Below are 8,408 nucleotides of genomic sequence, written 5' to 3' on the forward strand. Positions count from 1 at the left end.
CATATCAAAATTCGAGTCTGTAGACTTAAAATTGACAAAGTTATTTCGTAAGAAAATGTACGCAGACAGACAGACAGACCCGTTCACTTTTATAGATATACTAGCATGGGTTCTCGGCGTTGCCCGGGTGTTTGGAGGTGTATGCTGAGCAAAAATAAACGGTCATTTTTTTAACGTTGACCTCTATTATGACCTCTTAATATTTGTTGTTTTGGGCTAAAATCAAGTTATTAAGTTAGATCCATGCCCAAGGACCTTATATCTAAAATTTCAAGCATTTTGACCCCAAATTGTCGGAGGAAGGTTGTAGAGTTCTTAAAGGTCAAATCGTTGAACGTTGGCCCCTTAACAGCCAAATATCTGGCCGAAACACGATCACGTGGATTTTCTCAAATCTCAGTACCCTGTATATCAAATTTCGAGTCTGTAGACTAAAATTCTTTTTTTAATTATATTTTCACCCCAAACAAGGCACATTGCCACTTTGGTGTAGGGGGCTACTATCAGGGGCAGCAACTACTGGGGCACTATGTTGGGATTTGGGCAACAAGATGTCGGTTCACGTTACACTTGAACTTCTGCATGTCAGTACAGTTGGGGAAGCAGGGACCCGGAATGGAATTCCAGAGTCTAGCGATTCTGGGGAAGAAAGTACTGGAGTAGAAAGATCTTTTACATCTAGGGATCTCTACTGTGTGGGGGTGCGATTTAGCTGCCTGCGGGTTTGTCGAGGGTGTCTACGTCGTGGGGGCACAAGTGTCTGCAGTTCGTCAGAGCATTCACCATTAAAATACTTGTAGAACAGGCAGAGGGATGCAACGTTTCTTCGATGGGACAGAGGCTGGCACTTAGATGCCAGTTCAGGTCCTATCAGATTTGCGACTCTCTTTTGAACCTTGTCTAGGAGCGACAGACTAGCAGCAGATGCACCAGCCCGTGTGACAGCAATACTCCATACATGGGAGAATGGTGGCCTTATAGAGGTACATGATACTTTCAGGTGTCAGTCGTTTTCTAGCACGGTAGAGAGAGACTACCTTTTTCGCAGCGGCCCTGGCAATGTTTTCAATATAATTGTTCCAGCTCATGTTTCCTGTGAACGTTAGGCCAAGGAGTTTGAAAGATTTACTCTCAGACAGGGAGTCACTGGCCATTGCTATTGGTGGCAATAAAGGTTTCTTGTAATTATTGAAGGAAACCAGTTTAGTCTTGGCAGCATTGAATGTGACCATCCATTTATGTCCCATTCCACTACAGATTGGAGGTCATCCGCTAGTGTTTTTGCCATTTCTTTAGATATGTGTTCATTTGTTTTCCTGTCGTGCCTGTTATAGTGTGTGGTGTCATCAGCATATATACCCATCTCAGAGGCAGTTTTGTCGGGGATGTCATTAATAAATATTAGGAACAATAGGGGTCCAAGGATAGACCCCTGAGGCACTCCCGCATTTATATCACACTGTGTAGATGTACGACCGTCGAGGACAACCTGGATTTTTCTCTTATCTAAGAAGGATTTAATTATGTTAAGGATTCTACCAGTGATACCGTATGATCTAATTTTCCTGAGGAGACCTTTGTGCCATACCCTGTCAAAAGCCTTAGATATATCTAGAGCTACCGCTCTACCCTCCCCCGCTTTGTCCAGTGAATGGCATATACGGTCAGAGATTACAGTGAGGATGTCAGCTGTGGAATGGGCTTGTCTAAATCCATATTGTTTGTCAGTCAGAAGTTTAGCATCTGTAAGGTGCCGGACTAGAGCATCGTTAATTATGGTCTCAAATATTTTGGCAAAAAGTGGGAGGAGGCTAATGGGGCGATAATTTGATGTGTCAGTTCTTTCGCCAGAATTCTTGAATACTGGTACCACAGAAGCAGTTTTCCAACAGTCTGGAAAGCATGATTCATTAAAGCATTTGTTGTAGTGTTTGGAGAGAACTGGAGCTACTTCGGCTGAGCACTTAATATCACAGCTGGGATGAGATCAGTCCACATGCTTTTGAAGTGTCAAGGTTTTTTATGATAGCATGCAGGTGTGCAGGAGTGATTTTTACATCGTCTAGCGTGGCGTCTGTCCGCAAAGGAGTCAGGCAGGGGGTGGTTGGAAGGGTCCAGTGTGGAGTTGGAGGCAAACCGGCTGGCAAGCATATTAGCCTTGTCGGTTGCTGAGCAAACAACCTCGTGATTGTTGGTTAGTGGGGGAATTATTGATGGCCCATTATTTACTACACTGTTGTAGATTTTCCAGAAGTCACGATTTCCTAGTTTTTGTGCTTCGATGCGTTTTTTAGTGGTTTCAGTAAATTCTCTCTTAGCTGTCGCTATTTCTTTCTTAACGTTACTTCTAGCTTCTATATACTTCTGTTTGTTTGAACTGGACTTATGTCGGTTAAATCTGCGGTATGCATTCTGCCTTTGAGCAATGGCAGTTGCGCAAGTCGAAGTAAACCATTGGGGAGAGTGGGGCTTGCTATAAAATTTCCGCATGGGAACATGTGCTTCCATTGCTGTTTCATTTACGCACTGTTCAGCAGGAAGAGAAAAATATTTCCCAATGGGGCATCTCTGATAAGATCTCTGATGGCTTCCCAGTCAGCCTTTTTATAATATCTTGTTGGTTTGAGCACTGGCTCTTCAGTTTTGGGCCTCGAATGTAGGGCTATTTCTACGATTATCACTGCATGCTCAGACAGTCATGGGCTGTCAGCATTTGTTGTACACTCCTCGGGAACTGTATTCAGAAGCAGATCCAGAAGTGATGGGTGTTGTTCTTGCTGGTCAGGGAAACGGGTTGGAAACGTAACCATTTGTGATAGGGAGTGAGATATAGCAAAACTGTGTTGTGCTGCCCGCTGCATCTGTGTGAGTGAGTAGAGAATCCAAGCCAGTTTTTGTGGTGAACAGTAAAGTCACCAAATACATGTACTTTTGCGCTAGTGTCGAGGGAGAGTGCTGTGTCTATGCTGTCAGAGACTTTGTTTATTATGGTGCAATCCTTGGTCGAGGGAGAGCGGTAGAGAAAATAAAAGTAGCTAATGTTGTGTTGTATGTTTAGGCTAACGCACATAAAGGCTTGATCGTCCGTTTCTAGGTGTGTTTCTCTAGTCAGGGGGAGGGTGTTACGAATATAGACTACAAGTCCGTGCCCATGTCTGCCAGAGTCCTTACGGCAGAGTGAGAGATAGCCAGGCATGTTAAAGTAGTTAGAGGGGATGGAGGAGTGTAGATTAGTCTCACTTAGTGCTAAGATATCCGGGGTATTTGTTAGGAGAAATGCTTCAACATCAGCTAAATTAGTTCTAAGCCCACGGATGTTAATGAATGCAAGCCTCAAGGGAGGAGGCAAGGTAGATGTGTTTGTCCCTAGGCCTGGTGTAAGCTTATTATTTTTATTGTACTGTCATCATGTTTTTAAAGAGTTTCAGTCAGGTGAGGGGGAGCTGAACAAGTGGTTATGCAGGGTATCAGACATTCAACACAAGTAGACCATTAGCTGACCTTTCCTCAACTAGTACTGTGGCCTCAGGAAGCCCATCGGGGATGAGTACATGGTCCCTTTCCATGCGCGACATGGCACTACAAACATCCCGATATTATACCACTGTTGATGGAGCAGCCGCTCTAAGCGCTACCAAAGAGTTAGGGACCTGTACTACCAGTCGGAAACGGCAGCCAGGAACTGTCAATCCGGTACCATCAGCCCATCAGAAGAAGATCAACCCAATCTAATTGCACAGGCATGTGTTGTACTCAAGCACTCCCAAGTGCCCAGTTTTGAGGGGTGGGATGTGTCGGGAGTGGGGGAACGGCATTCAATGCCCTAGACAAGAAACAAGATCTACCACTAAGTGTTTTGTCGATTCACTTGTGATAGTGTCTCTGCGCCTGACTAATAGGCAAAGAAGGAGTATGGAAGCCTGCGATAGACAGAGCCTATCTACTCCTTAAGCAATTTAGGTTTGCAGACCGGTAATTTGTTTGAGTCACCAGCTCTAGGAAGGTTGTCATCCAAGACTGGAGAGGCCTCCCTCCCCTTTGGTTTTGTTTCAGAGTTTTCCTTCTCCTAGACGGGTGATCTGAGAAGATCTACTGGGTCCATCAGCCCCGAGAGGGTTTGCTCCGCGCCTGGGTCCTAATCCAGGTATTTCTGCGACCCCGCGTGGTTAGTTAATGTTACAGGGTTAGTTTGTAGAGGTTATATATCTAATGAATAGTTACACTCCTCAAAGTGATTTAGGGGCATGCAGTGGAAGCAGTTTTGTGGGGAGGCTTGTTAGAAAAGCGTTAGTGCGGATTAAGACTTTTACCTTAGGTTTTTCCATTTTTTAAAACTTTATGTTAGTTTAGGTTCAGGATAACATTATAGTTTGAGTAAGTATTAGGAATTGAGCTAAGAATTTTGCCCAGTCACTGTATATTTAGGTGTACGAAGGTTAAGGTGTAGGTGCAGTACACTCAAGGTGTAACTGGAGGTATATTTTAAGTCATGGTGTATTCCGTATGTATAATTAAGTAAATAGATATTTGGACAAGTTTTCAGTAGATGCAAATAGAAGTTGCGTCAGTGTTTCTACTATTGAGATAATTTCAGTTTTCATTTAAGAGTCATCGAGAGTTTTTCATGACAGGGAGTATCGGATTTGGTTTGACAGATTTATTGCGTAGGGAAATGTACACAGACAGACGCACAAATAGGCAGAAAGACAGACACACAGACACACAGACTCGATCACATTTATAGATATATAGATAGATTTGCTACTCAACATTTTTCACCTAAATACTTATCTTTCTATTGGGGGAATGTTCGATTAGTTAATTTACAGATTATGTTTTACATTCACGGTTGACAGATTTTCAGATTTCTTTCTAAAAACACATAGTTGTCTTTAATTTTTAGACGCCAATCGATCTTTTACAGTAAATTGTATTATTCATAATTTTTACTCTTGAGTAAATTCTCGTTATGAGGTTGTACGATGTTTGTAAATAATATTGATTTCCGAGTCACATCAGGGGCAGTTAGCTAATTACGTACGTTTCTATTTTTTTCTTTTTAATCATCAATTTTCACGGACTTATAAATATCGCATTGAAATGTACCTTCTAGACAGATCGGATTGAGAGATGGTTAGAATCGTCAAATTTCGAATAGCAATAGTGCCTTCGTCAGTGTCAATAACACAATCGTTCATTAAACGACGCTATTTCCCTTTCTTACTATATATGCAATTTTATATTTTTGTATGACAGAATGTTGTTTCGCAGAAAATACCTGTCACATTTAATGACTAATTTTTCTTTTTATCAAGTTAAAACAACTGGATACGTTTTGATCGATCAATTTTCATTAGCTGTAGCTGTAAGAGAAGTAGTTCATTGTCTATTGTCATGGCGAAGAAAAATGTTTCAGCTGTTTAATTTTGCTCATGATCATAGACATTGAAACGTCAAAAGAATTCTGGTGTCAGAAAGTATAATCGATACTTTTCAAAATTATAGATATTTATGTAAAAATTATATAACACATATTATATATTATATATCAACATATATATCAACATATATATCAACATTATATTATTGTATTGGAACATATATCAACATTATATAACACATATTATAGACATTTTACTCATGATCATAGACATTGAGACGTCAAAAGAATTCTGGTGTAAGAAAGTATTATTGATACGTTTCAAAATCGGCATTTACATGTGCTAGCGACAAGTAAATGACTTATTTCTTCAAGTCAGTTTTATATTAAGTAATATCCTAATTATTATTGTAGAGCATCCTCCTAGGCATTACCACCTATTTTCCCAGTAGGCGAGTTTTATTGAATGTCACTTTAACTGTTCTTATATGTGGGAGAAGGCTGACGAAAAAAAAACAACTTCTGTAGAGAAAAATTTATTTTGACATCCCTTCAGAATAGATTCCGACTTTTAATTGTACCGTTACTTGCACTGCGGGTTATTTCCGCCTTATTTTTGCTTTATATTCTCGTATTACAACCAACATTTATGCTAATGTAACTCAGTGGAATCTTGTTGGGATCATAACATTTTAGGGGAGAGCCATTATTATAATAGAAAAATGAGGCAATATGGAATGGCAATACATAACTACAGTAGCGAAAAAAATGTCCAATTGCTAATATTAAATGTAGTTGTAAAAAAAAATGTCCAATTGCTAATATTTAATGTAGTTGTAAAAAAAATGTCCAATTGCTAATATTAAATGTAGTTGTAAAAAAAAAATGTCCAATTGCTAATATTAAATGTAGTTGTAAAAAAAAATGTCCAATTGCTAATATTAAATGTAGTTGTAAAAAAAAATGTCCAATTGCTAATATTAAATGTAGTTGTAAAAAAAAATGTCCAATTGCTAATATTAAATGTAGTTGTAAAAAAAAATGTCCAATTGCTAATATTAAATGTAGTTGTAAAAAAAAAATGTCCAATTGCTAATATTAAATGTAGTTGTAAAAAAAAATGTCCAATTGCTAATATTAAATGTAGTTGTAAAAAAAAAATGTCCAATTGCTAATATTAAATGTAGTTGTAAAAAAAAATGTCCAATTGCTAATATTAAATGTAGTTGTAAAAAAAAATGTCCAATTGCTAATATTAAATGTAGTTGTAAAAAAAAATGTCCAATTGCTAATATTAAATGTAGTTGTAAAAAAAAATGTCCAATTGCTAATATTAAATGTAGTTGTAAAAAAAAATGTCCAATTGCTAATATTAAATGTAGTTGTAAAAAAAAATGTCCAATTGCTAATATTAAATGTAGTTGTAAAAAGAAATGTCCAATTGCTAATATTAAATGTAGTTGTAAAAAAAAATGTCCAATTGCTAATATTAAATGTAGTTGTAAAAAAAAATGTCCAATTGCTAATATTAAATGTAGTTGTAGAAAAAAAATGTCCAATTGCTAATATTAAATGTAGTTGTAAAAAAAAATGTCCAATTGCTAATATTAAATGTAGTTGTAAAAAAAAATGTCCAATTGCTAATATTAAATGTAGTTGTAAAAAAAAATGTCCAATTGCTAATATTAAATGTAGTTGTAAAAAAAAATGTCCAATTGCTAATATTAAATGTAGTTGTAAAAAAAAATGTCCAATTGCTAATATTAAATGTAGTTGTAAAAAAAAATGTCCAATTGCTAATATTAAATGTAGTTGTAAAAAAAAATGTCCAATTGCTAATATTAAATGTAGTTGTAAAAAAAAATGTCCAATTGCTAATATTAAATGTAGTTGTAAAAAAAAATGTCCAATTGCTAATATTAAATGTAGTTGTAGAAAAAAAATGTCAGCATCGATCCAGTCTAAAAAAATTGTAATTGTAAAGAATTACAGTTTTTTTACAAGGTAGTCACCACTTATCAAGGCCCGGAAGCCACTCGGGGATGAGGTTATTGCGTGTACAATAATCAATGGGATAGTATCGTAGTAATCGTTATTACTGGAGATTTGATGAAGCGTCTTACTTAAGGGGGTGGTTCATCAGGAATTTGGTTATGTTGGACTTGAAGATACTCAGGTTGTAGTCAGGTGGGAAACATGTAAACGGAACAGAGTTCCACAGGCGTTCACTTCTAAGAAAGGTTAAAATGATTAGTGAAAATCAGCAGAGCCTAATTCTCTTATCGGGCAAGGACGAAGAGCATAACTGAAAGAATTCCAAGATATTTATTATTGATTTTATAAATCGATTCGGTTATAAGTTCGTTCTTATCACCCTTGGTAATAAATATAATCGCGTGTGTTATCAAACGCTAAACGTATGCCAAAAACTTTGCAACAAACACAACGCTTTTGTTTTACTCCGAATTCATCACAGCTCCCAAAATCAATAGGAGTTCATCCTTACTTTTGATCGATCTCGTAAAGTATGAATTGACATTTTACGATTTGATACGCTCTCTTCACGTGTATTATCTCGGCCATTTTTTATCACCTGGATTATTCTTAAGATAAAAGAAAACTCAATGGTTATTTGTTATTTATAATTCACCAGAGCTGCTACATTAACGTTGTTTTTTAATTATATTTTCACCCCAAACAAGGCACACTGCCACGTTGATGTAAGGGGCTACTATCAGTGACATACGTTGCAAAAATACTATGTAGGAAGTTGAGCGGCAAGATGTTCACATTACGCTTAAAAACTTCTGCATGCCAGTACAGTTGGAAAAGCAGGAACCCTGAAGGAAATTCCAAAGTCTAGCACTTTTAGGAAAGAAAATATTAGAGTAAGAGGCTTTCTTACATTTAGGAATCTCTACTGTGTAGGGGTGGGACTTTGTTGCTTGTCGGAGGGTATTTACATCCAGGGGTACAAGGGCTTGTAGTTCTTAAGAGCATGCGCCATTAAAATACTTGTAAAACAGGC

The sequence above is a fragment of the Euprymna scolopes genome, chromosome 11 (genome assembly GCF_053919585.1).
Source record: "Euprymna scolopes isolate OS-2025 chromosome 11, ASM5391958v1, whole genome shotgun sequence".
Classification (NCBI taxonomy): domain Eukaryota; kingdom Metazoa; phylum Mollusca; class Cephalopoda; order Sepiida; family Sepiolidae; genus Euprymna; species Euprymna scolopes.